The sequence below is a fragment of the Physeter macrocephalus genome, chromosome 7 (genome assembly GCF_002837175.3).
Source record: "Physeter macrocephalus isolate SW-GA chromosome 7, ASM283717v5, whole genome shotgun sequence".
NCBI classification, from domain to species: domain Eukaryota; kingdom Metazoa; phylum Chordata; class Mammalia; order Artiodactyla; family Physeteridae; genus Physeter; species Physeter macrocephalus.
The window spans coordinates 112,988,355-113,000,527 of NC_041220.1; the positions used below are offsets into that span (position 1 = coordinate 112,988,355).

General features: G+C 39.8%; 1 protein-coding gene across 8 annotated transcripts in view; it reads left to right on the forward strand.

Annotated features, from left to right (window-relative positions):
- SGMS2 (sphingomyelin synthase 2) overlaps window positions 1-12,173 on the forward strand; it is an 87,809-nt gene that overhangs the window by 20,884 nt on the left and 54,752 nt on the right. Inside the window, exon 1 of one of the 8 annotated variants that reach the window (XM_007100592.3) lies at window positions 8,935-8,947. The exons of the other annotated variants lie outside the window; for them this stretch is intronic. The gene's annotated coding sequence lies outside the window, so the exon portion shown is untranslated. Of the gene's footprint in view, window positions 1-8,934; window positions 8,948-12,173 lie in introns of those variants that run through there. 8 annotated transcript variants of the gene reach the window in all.

Sequence of the window (12,173 nt, forward strand, 5' to 3'; positions counted from 1 at the left end):
CTGGGCGGCCGGAGCCTGTGCCCCGCAACGGGAGAGGCCGCAGCAGAGGGAGGCCCGCGTACCACAAAAAAAAAAAAAAAAAAAAAAAAAGTTCTTTCTAAATGGTTTAGTAGAGAAGACAGAATGCTAAAGGTAATATATGGTGTTAGACCCTAAGTTTCATTTCTGTTCTTTTTGCCCCATTTGCCAACCACTTGAGCCCCTGCCCTACTCTACCATCATCATTAAAGAAAATGAGGCTGCATTCTTCTGTTGTTGTTTTTTTTTTTTTTTGTGGTATGCGGGCCTCTCACTGTTGTGGCCTCTCCCGTTGCGGAGCACAGGCTCCGGACGCGCAGGCTCAGCGGCCATGGCTCACGGGCCCAGCCGCTCCGCGGCATGTGGGATCCTCCCGGACCGGGGCACGAACCCGCGTCCCCTGCATCGGCAGGCGGACACTCAACCACTGAGCCACCAGGGAAGCCCACAAAATGCTTTCTTTGAATCACTTGTCCTCAAACACATTTTTATTCATTTAAATGAATAACTTTGATTATATTCTAATGAGAGTTTGGATTTGACTCTTTAAATACAACCAGTTTAACAAATATAGTTGTCTGATGAGCCAGCTTTATTATTGTTTGTTTATAAACCACAAGTGTTACTAATAGTTTCTAAATACGGTGTCTGAAAAGGGAAGTAGTGGAAGTAGTGTGGTGTCAGCCATGAGTTGCCATGGACACAGTTGTCATCACCTGTGAGTTGCCAGGGACACGGTTGTCAGTGAGAAGCAAATGAGCAGAGGGTGTGACTGCAACAGGAAATTGGAGGTGCAGCTCTGAGGTCTAGCGTCCTTAGGGTCTACCTCCATCCTAAGGCTACCTACACAGGAAAAGGCTCAAAGATCCCACACCCTTTGAGGTAGGACTGAAGAGTAAAATTACCACTCAGGGGGTGCTACTTTACAAAAGGTGCTCAGGGTGACCACCTAGGTCACCTGCACACGGTTCCGTGTGTAATTCTGAACTGCAATTCACAGAAGACTTAAGAAGGCTGTTTGAAGTTGAAATGTTTTAATTTAAAATCACAGTATAAAAACTTACATGGAATTTTGCAAATAGCTGAAAAAATATCTTTTGGGACCTGGCTGTTATTTCTGTGGTCAGATTTCTGTCTTATTGCCGGATGTGTCTCACGTTACCTGCATCTTCTTAGCTGATAGCAAGGCTCTTGGTAGCAAGGTTCCTTCCTTGAGGCAAGCAGTTTGGGAACTCTTCACTTAGGGAGCTCTATTAAAGTGCATTTTTAGCTAGGAGAATGTTCTTAAGGGATGTGGTAAAAATGTCATTTTGGAAGGAAAGCAAGTCTTCTCTTAGGTGTAATTTCATCAGGGTACAAGTTTGCAAATGGCGCGTTACATATTTGTGCTGAGCCCCCTCCTTATATGTATGTGCTTATGTTGCGACCTGAGTGAAGACTTTAATTTCAGCAGGATAAGGTGTGCCCTGCCATGTGGTACACAAAGCATCATCTTCATGTCGGTTGGAATGAATATGTACATAGAGTATGAAAACCTGTGGCGGCAGAGTTATGAAATGGAGCACGCCCTGACCACAAATGTTGCTTCATCAACATTAAGCAGTATTTAGAAAGTTCTCTGTATTTAGAAGACTTAAGTGCTTCTGAATTACAAGCCAGTTTTAGATTAGTGGTTGGTGTTTGAGCAAATTGTCTTTGTCCTTAAAGGACATAACTGGAGGCTATTTTGCCATTAATTTTCGAGTGTTGCTTTACAGGTTAAATCACAATATTTGGAGTATTTCTTGTTTTTATTTTTGAAAAAATTATTGGTCTCTTAAAAATATCTTTAGGGCTTCCCTGGTGGCGCAGCGGTTGAGAATCTGCCTGCCGATGCGGGGGACGCGGGTTCGTGCCCCGGTCCGGGAAGATCCCACATGCCGCGGAGCGGCTGGGCCCGTGAGCCACGGCCGCTGAGCCTGCGCGTCCGGAGCCTGTGCTCCGCAAAGGGAGAGGCCACAACAGTGAGAGGCCCGTGTACCACCAAAAAAAAAAAAAAAAAAAAAAAAAAAAAAATCTTTAAAATGAATGAGTTTATAGCTAATTCTGAGAAGTACTTTTTTGGAAATTAATAAGCTTTATTTTTTGGAGCAGTTTTAGGTTTACAGAAAAATTGAGCAGAAAGTACTGAGTTCTCATATATGTCCCTTCCTTCCCCAGTTTCCCCTGTCATTAACATCTTGCATTAATGGGGTACATTTGTTACAATTGATGAGCCAGTGTTGATACACAATTATTTTTTTTAATTTTATTTTTTTTATACAGCATGATACACTATTATTAACTAAAGTCCACAGTTCACATTAGGGTTCACTTTTGTACATTCTATAGGGTTTTTTTTTTAATTGGGGTATGGTTGCTTTATAATGTTTTGTTAGTTTCTGCTGTACAACAAAGTGAATCGGCTATATGTATACATATATCCCCTCCCTCCTGGACCTCCCCCACTTAGTCCCACCCATTTAGGTCACCAAAGAGCACTGAGCTGAGCATAGCCATCATTTACAGTATCATATAGAATAGTTTCACCACCCTAAAAATCTCCTGGCAACCGCTGATCTTTTTATTGTCTGTAGTTTTGCCTTTTCCAGAATGCCATGTAGTTGGAATCATATAGTATGTAGCCTTTTCAGATGGGCTCTTTTACTTAGCAATTTGCCCTTAAAGTTCTTCCATGTCTTTTTGTAGCTTGAGATAGCTCATTACTTTTTGTCACTGAATAATATTCCATTGTATGATGTGTCACAGTTTATCCATCCCCCCATTGAAGGACATCTTGTTTGCTTCCAATTTTTGGCAATTCTGAATAACCTTGCTATAAATATTTGTATGTGTGCAGGTTTTTGTGTGGACATAAGTTTTTAACTCCTTTGGGTAAATACCAAGGAGCACGATTGCTAAACTGTACGGTAAAAGTGTATTTAGTTTTGTAAGAAACCATCAGACTGTCTTCCAAAGTGGTTGTACCATTTTGCATTTCGACCATCAGTTAATGAGTGTTCTTGTTGCTCTACGTACTCACCATCATTTGGTTTTGTCAGTGTTCCAGATTTTGGGCATTCTGATAGGTGTAGTGGTATCTCATTTGCATTTCCTGTGTGACATGTGATGTGAAGCATCTTTTCATATGCTTATTTGCCATCTCTGTATCTTCTTTGATGAGGTATGTTCAAGTCTTTGACCCATTTATTTATTGGGTTGTTTGTTTTCTTATTGTTGAGTTTTAAGAGTTTTCGGTATATTTTGGAGAACAGTCCTTTATCGTATGTTCTCTTGCAAACATTTTCTCCCAGTCTGTTGCTTGTCTTCTCATTCTCTTGACATTGCCTTTCACAGAGCACAAGGTTTTAATTTAGTAAAGTCCAGCTTATCAGTTATTTCTTTCAAGGATTGTGCTTTTTGCTGTAGTATCGGAAAAGTAATCTCCATATCCACAGTCAATTGGTTTTCTCCTGTGTTATCTTCTAAGAGTTAGTTTTGTGCTTTACATTTAGGCCTGTGATCCATTTTGAGTTAACTTTTGTGAAGGGTGTAAGATCTGTGTCTAGATTCATTTTTTTGCATGTGAATGACCAGCTGTTCCAGTACCATTTATTGAAAAGACTATCTTTGCTCCAGGGTATTGTCTTTGCTCCTTTCTCAAAGATCAGTTGACTATGTGGGTCTATTTCTGGGCTCTCTATTCTATTTCATTGACTTCTTTGTCTGTTCTTTCACCAATATGAGACTATCTTGATTACTCTAGCTTTAAAATGTCTTGAAGTCAGGTAGTGTTATTCTCCTTCAAAATTGAGTTGGCTATTCTGGGTCTTCTGTCTCTCCATATAAACTTTATTGATTGATTGATTGATTGATTGATTGGCTGAGTTGGGTCTTTGTTGCTGGGCGCAGGCTTTTTCTCTAGCTGTGGCAAGCGGGGGCTACTCTTCTTCGCAGTGCGTGGGTTTCTCATTGCAGTAGCTTCTCTTGTTGCGGAACACGGGCTCTAGGCGCACGGGCTCCAGTAGTTGCAGCACGTGGGCTTAGTAGTTGTGGCTCGTGGGCTCTAGAGCGCAGGCTCAGTAGTTGTGGCGCAAGGGCTTAGTTGCTCTGTGGCATGTGGGATCTTCCCGGACCAGGGATTGAACCCGTGTCCCCTGCATTGGCAGGTGGATTCTTAACCACTCTGCCACCAAGGCACAGTGCCTCCATATAAACTTTGGAATCAGTTTGTCAATATCTACAAAATAATTTGCTGGGATTTTGATTGGGATTGCATTGAATCTGTGCTTCAATTTGGGAAGAACTGACATCTTAACATCATTGACTCTTCCTATTCGTGAAGATGGAATATCTCTCCATTTATTCAGTTTTTCTTTGATATCTTTAATCAGTCTTGTAGTTTTCCTCATGTAGATCTTATACATATTTTGTTAGATTTATACCTAAGTATTTCAATTTTGGTGGGAGAGCTGCTAATGTAAATAGTATTGTGTTTTAAATTTCAAATTCCTGTTGTTCATTGCTGGTGTATAGGAAAGTGGTTGACTTTTGTATGTTAACCTTGTATCCTGCAACCTTGCTATCATTGCTTATTAGTTCTAGGAGTTTTTTTGGTCATTTCTTTCAGATTTTCTACATAGATGATCATGTGGTCTGTGAAACAAAGATAGTTTTATTTCTTCCTTCCCAATCTTTATATTTTTTATTTCCTTTTCTTATCTAATGGTATGAGCTTGGATTTCCAGTTTGATGTTAAAAAGCAGTGGTGAGAGGGCACATCCTTACCTTGTTCCTGATCTTAGTGGTAAAGCTTCAAGCTTTCAGCATTTAGTACAACATGATATTAGCTGTAGGCTTTTTGTAGATGTTCTTTATCAAGTTGAGAAAGTTCCTCTCTCTCCCTAGTTGACTGAGAGTTTTTATCATGAATGGGTGCTGGATTTTGTCAAAGGCTTTTTCTACATCTATTGGTATGATCATGTGATTTTTCTTCTTTAGCCTGTTGATGTGATGGATTACATTAATTCATTTTCAGATGTTTAATTAGCCTTGCATACCTTTTATAGATCTCATTTAGTCATGGTGTATAATTCTCTTCTTACAAAGTTGGATTCAATTTTTGATATTTTGTTGAGGATTTTGCATCTGTGTTCATGAGAGATAGTGGTCTACAGTTTTCTAGTATTGTTTTTGTCTGGTTTTGGTATTAGGGTAATGCTGGCCTCATAGAATGAATTAGGAAGTATTCCCTCTGCTTCTATCTTCTGAAAGAGATTGGTATGATTTCCTCCTTAAATACTTGGTAGAATTCACTGGTAAACCCATCTGGGCCTGGTGCTTTGTATTTTATAAGGTTATTAATTTTTCTTTTCTTTTGGCTATGCCTAACCACTGGACTGCCAGGGAATTCCCAAGGTTATTAATTATTGATTCAATTTATTTAATAGATATAGGCTTATGCAGATGGCTTGTTTCTTGTGAGTTTTGGCATATTGCATCTTTGAAGCAATTGGTCCATTTCACCCAGGTTATTAAATTTATGGGCATAGATACATTCGTAGTATTCCTTTATTATCATTTTAATGTTTGTGGGGTCTACAGTCCTCTCTTTTATTTCTGATATTAGAAGTTTGTGTACTTTTTCTTTCTTAGTTAGCCTGCCTAGAGACCTGTTGATTTTATTGATCTTTTCAAATAACAAGCTTTTGGTTTCATTAATTTTCTCTTGATTTCCTGTTTTCAATTCCATTGATTTATGCTCTAATTTTGTATTATTTCTTTTCTTCTATTTACTTTGGGTTTAATTTGCTCTTCTTTTTCTAGTTTCCTAAGGTATAAGCTTAGATTATTGATTTTAGATCTTCTTTTCTAAAATGTGCATTCATTGCTATAAATTTCCTTCTGCTTTTGCTGCATCCATAATTTTTTTTTTTTTTTTTGCCGTACCACGTGGCATGTGGAACTTCCCCGACCAGGGATTGAACCTGTACCCTGCAGTGGAAGCGCAGAGTCTTAACCACTCGACCACCAGGGAAGTCCAAAATAATTTCTTTTTAAATTTGGCCACGCCACGTGGCATGTGGGATCTTAGTTCCCTGACCAGGGATCGAACCCTCACCCCCTGCATTGGAAGCATGGAGTCTTAACCACTGGACCGCCAGGGAAGTCCCTGCCTCCATAAGTTCTGATGTTATATTTTCATTTTTATTTAGTTCAAAATATTTTTAAAATTTCCCTTGGGATCTCTTTATTGGCTCATGTGTTAATTAGAAATGTGTTATTTAATCTCCAAGTATTTTGGGATTTTCCAGCTATCTTTCATTATTGATTTCTAGTTTAATTCCATTTTGATCTGAAAGGAGACATTGTATAATTTCTATTCTTTTAAATTTATTAAGGTGTGTTTTATGGCCCAGAATGTGGTCTCTCTTGGTGAATGTTCATGTGAGTTTGAGAAGAATGTGTATTCTGCTGTTACAAGAAGAAGTAGTCTAGAGATGTCAGTTAGATCCAGTGGATTGATTGTGTTGTTGAGTTCAACTTGATTTTCTGTATGCTGGATCTGTTAAAGTGACTTTTAAAGATCACACTTAGCAATATCAGAATCCAGGTTAAAACCAGGTCTCCCGACTGTAATAAAGTATTCTTTGCTCATGCTCTGTCCCTCAGGAAGCCTCTTTACTTTCTTGTTTTCATCATGCTTCCCACTGCTCTCAGTTAGAGAGTGACTCACCACCTAATACATTATTGCAGTTTAAAGTACCATGAAAGAGTGAAAAATGAATGTGTGTATTCTCAGTGGGGAGAATACGCATGCTTGCATTTCCTTGACATATTTTTGTTTGTTTGTTTAGAAATGTGATCCAACATTGGGATTATTTACTGTCTGTAAACCTTTCTGTAAGGGTGAATAGGAATTATTCTTTACTTTTCTCTATAGCAAGCTTTAGACACTTGAGGGAGGTTAGGGAGGACCTCAGAGTTTCTTTCTCGATGCGCTAAACCTCATCCTTCTCTTCTCTGAAATCAAGGTGGTGTCCAAAGTACTGAAAGACCATGGGTTGATTTCAATAGCAAGAGAGAGGGTAGGATGGTCATTAATAATGACATTCATAATGTTTACTCAGACTTTTCCTTCATGTACTCTGAGATATAGCCTCTGACCATGCATGACTTAGAAGCTTAACGTAAAGTACACAGCTGATTTATTTACTAGGTCAGCATTACCATCCATTGTTATGACAGCCCGTTAGAGCCTGGTTTCTACCAGCAGGTTCTACCAGCAGGAGCTCTGGTTTACATCTTGATTCTCACCACTGGCCCCTGCCCTCAAAATATGTTCATCATCCCTGGGCTTTGGATGCGTTGCTTCATTTTCCTTTATTTTGCTCAAGGTTCAGTTGCAAAACCTTCTGCTAGTGTGCCCCTCATTTCACTTCTTTCTTCTTCCCCCTTTCCAGTTATTCCTGGTTATTTTAATTATTCTTTTATTTGGACACCAAATAACTCTTTGTGGTCCTGAGAGTTTACTTTCTTGACTCAAAATTTTGATCTCTGAACATCATCCTTCCTCCAAGACTTAAAAAGAAGATCTTGAAAGACATTGCTTTGTGAAATAGAGGATTATGTAAATATGCCAGTATGTATTTTGCTTTGATATTGCTTAGAAGGAATGTTGGAAACCTGTTAGGTGAGGATGTCTGTGATGGGTCATGATACACAGGTAGACCAGGTAAACTTTATAAGAGTTAAAGTAAGTACAAATTATTCATTTTCTAAAACAAGAGAAGCAAACTGCTGATAACTAGTGAGGAGGCTGGAGTAATCAATCTCTTAGAAGCGTTAAGAGCAAGGACAACAAAAGATTAAGAGACAGAAAAATAAGAACTAGAGGAAATGGATTACAGAACCAAGAAACTTGGGAATCTAAAGGAGACTTCCCAAGTAAGAGCTGGAGAGCTAGCGCAAGTTTAGTGCTGGCTGAATTACTCAGGTGTAGCTGGTCTGCTCATTCTGTTAATCTACTCAGGTACCTATACTACAGAATCCTTGCGGTTTTGATTATAATGCTTCTATATCCTGAGGAGTTACTCTGCCTCCCCACAAACGTCCTTTCTCCCTGACGAGAGGTGAATTCTCTCTGTCTGGCAGCCTCCTTCTAATAATACCCCTTCCACCGCCCCACCCCCCCCGGCCCCCGCAATTTGTTTCTGTCTTAATTCATATTTATCCATATCTGGTTTCATTTGTACTTCTAGTTTCATTTTTATTTTCAAAGACAGCATTTTATTTGAGCAAGAGTAGTAATCACAGCAAATATGTACATTTTACTTTAATTTTATGAACTATATAATTATGCTATATTTAACTAGAGGGGCTGATCTCTTTGCTACCTGGTGGCATGTTACCACAAATGGCATCCTGCTAAAAAGAAAACTTTTTAAGTTTCCGAGACAGAATGTTTTTATTTGCCTACCCCACACAAAGTTACCAAAATGAAAAATGAGGTTTATTATTTTTATCCTTCGTACGTGATATTAAACAGACTCTGTGCTTATCATAATACTAAACTTCTTTAAGAGACTGTTTAGCTGATATTTGGAAATTTATTTTGGGAGTTAAGACTCACCTTTTCTCTTTAACTTTTAAATTATAGTAACAACTCATGTTTATTTTAGAAAATTTTGAACCTTGATATGCAAAGGAAAAACTTAAGTCATCTATGATCTATCACCTGTTAAAATTTTGCGTGATCTTTCCAGCATTTACATTTATGTGTGCAACTTTTTTTTTCTTTTGCAGCACCACCCGGCATGTGGCATCTTAGTTCCCCGACCAGGGATCGAACCGATGCCCCCTGCAATGGAAACGCAGAATCCTAACCACTGGACTGCCAGGGAATTCCCATGTACAACTTTTTAAAAACAAGATAAATAGGGTCATACATATATCACTATTTTGCACTCATGGATATATCATGAACCTCTTGTCACTCCCCACTCAACATGGTAGAGAAGTATTTCAGTATTCTGTTGCATTCATCCATCACAATTTATTTAAGCAACCCCCTGTTTTTGGATACTTAGTTATTTCCAGTTTTTCACTGTTATTAATAATGTCAGAGGCTCAGAGTTAAATCTTGTTCACATTCTTAGGGTGTTTGTAAAATATAAGAAATGTATTTTACAGTAGTCCTAGAGAGCAGCTTGATATTTTTGTGGGGTTTTTTTAACACAAATATTTTGATTTGGGTTTCTTTGCTCACCAGTAAGTTTAAAACACCTTCTCACTTTCAGTGTTAAAGTATACAAATATTGTTTTCTTTGGTTGCAGTAGGTCTGAAAGCATTTCTTAAAATTAAGTAATTATTGAAGTTTCACTGTTAGGATACTATGTGGTACTATTTCTTGTGACTTTTACTCTAAAGAGTTGAGGAATTCGAATGTAACAACAACTTTGTGTCCTGAAGGAAAGAACTAGATTGACGATTGTCTCTTCATGGAAGACCTAACAGAAAAACTGTAGAGGCTGAGAGACACAGGGCTTTTTAATCTGTTCAACTTTTTCTCTCTGGGCTTAAAAAAAAAAAAAAAAAAAAAAAGGGCTCCTATTTCTGGGATGTTTGAATGCTGCCTGTACTAGGCAGAGGGAAGTACAGAGTGACCTTTCAAGACATTTCAAATTTGAGTCTATAATTAGAAAACACTGTTTGAGTTCTCATCATACAGTTTTACTCTTAAAGCACCCGTCTAAATTAGTCCGTCCTCCCTGCCCCCGTTTCTCCCTCCCTCATACCTGCCATGTGTACATCCAAGGACTCTGCTTCCGAAAATCTTCAAGGCATCAAACTTGTGGGTTTCATGATATGTAATGCTTTCCTCCCTTCCTCTCCCCTTTATAAGATTACTTCAAGGACTTCATTGTCTTACTCGCAAGGGCCTTACATGGGACTCTTTAGGAACACAGCTGGCTATCTTCTAAAGCGGGGGTTACTCAGTGAACGAATAGTATCAACTATGTGCCAGGAACACAGCAGATAAATCTGACAGATGTGGTCCCTTCCCTCATGGGGTTTGCAGCCTAACAGAAAAGAGCCAGTAAATCTTTTTTTTTTTTTTTTTCGGTATGCGTGCCTCTCACTGTTGTGGCCTCTCCCGTTGCAGAGCACAGGCTCCGGACGCGCAGGCTCAGCGGCCATGGCTCACGGGCCCAGCCGCTCCGCGGCATGTGGAAAACTCCCGGACCGGGGCACGAACCTGTGTCCCCTGCATCAGCAGGCGGACTCTCAACCACTGCGCCACCAGGGAGGCCCAAAGAGCCAGTAAATCTTTGCCAGTAGTTGACTAGATAGTTACAGTTAGCAAACAGTTGTGGTGGAGAAAAAGTATAGAGTGATGTGGAAGCAGGTAAAGGGGACCCTAATCCAACCTGGAAGAGTAAAGAAAAGGCTTCTTTTCAAGGAAGTGATGTTTGTCCAAAGATGCATGGGGATTTATTATACATGCCATCCTCTGCTCTTCTTCCTTGCCAAGTGCTATGTTTAGTGCCTGTAAACTGCAAGTGAATTAATCTATTTCTGCTTTCTTTGGGTGGCTTTAGTAATACCCCCCCAAGAATTAAAATGAAAATACATTGCTATAGTTGATTAACAACTTTAAGATGGAACACTATTTCAATCTGAAGAAACATTCTTAAATAATCAGTCCTAAGAACAACACACTTTGCCTGATGGAATGAAAAAAGCTGACAAATCACTGTAACATCAGCTAATTCACAGGGTTTGTGGAATAGCGTGGGGGTTCAGCTGTGTCATGTCTTCCATGTACAGCAGGGGAATATCTGAAGGAACAAAGGTCCTTTGCTAGCTAAGGTTTGCTCTCTAATAACTAGTCTTTAAAATAAAAATTAATCTATTTTCCACCTTACAATAAAATGTGCCTCAAGCACAATGGCTTTTGTAATTTGGAAATGCTCCACGTTTAACTGTTAGGTAGAGCCTGAGATGACCATGACAAATAGAAATATTCTTTGAGCTGTTCAATCTCCTGAGATAATTATGGCTGTTCTTTGGCCAGATGGTGACTCTCAAGTCCATTAGACTTAAAAACAGAGGCTTCTGTGGAAAGTCACTTTCAATGCATCAGGTTACTTAGTGTTTTTATGTGGCTGTATCTTGGCCATCTCCTGATGGTAGAGAATTTGTTCCACAAATCTGGAACTGTCTTCTCTTCAGCTCTTATCAGATGCATGGCTGAGGGATATGGAAGTAGAGGATGGATTTCTGGTGCAGTTGTGTCCCTGAAATGAGCCAGACCATCAGAGCTTCTTATTTGTATTGCATTGCCTTGGCTTCCTACCAAAGAAACTCTAGAGAGCTATGCTTCGGAATTTATTGAGGGTCATGATGGAAAACTGTCATGTGACATGGTCTCCCTGATCTGTGCTATTGCTCTCACTGCCTCTTGTGTACACACCTGCAGTGAGCATGTTAGAGCTACGTGTCAAGAAAAGCTTTTTTTCCCCTGGGGAGCAAAACATGGTTCCCCATTCCCCATCCTCCCAATACATGCAGATATGGAGATACTCACACTCTGAGTTTGGAAAATTTTGTCTCTTCTCTTTTTTGCTCTAGCTGCAAAGGAAGTGAGAGCCAAATATGTATACCAGTTTTTGTCATGTTGTAAGACTTAACCAGTACACTCAATTCCCCCTGTTCTTTCCTTTCTATTTTAGTTAGTTAACAAATATGGATAATGCATACTATATACCAGGTGCTGTTTCTAAGGTCTTTATAAATATTAACTCCTTCACCCCTCTTAAGGACCCTATGAAGTTAGTGCTGTTGTTATCCCTATTTATAGATGAGGAAACTGAGGCACAGGGAGGTTATGTATCATGTCTGGAGTCCCAGAGGTGCTGAGTGTGGCGACTCCTTACTGGGAGTGGGTGAAACAATATTCAGTCACAGGAAGCACACCCGCACTCCTCCCACTGCATCTTGTGATCAAGAACCCCTGGTCTCGGGCTTCCCTGGTGGCGCAGTGGTTGCGCGTCCGCCTGCCGATGCAGGGGAACCGGGTTCGCGCCCCGGTCCGGGAAGATCCCACATGCCGCGGAGCGGCTGGGCCCGTGGG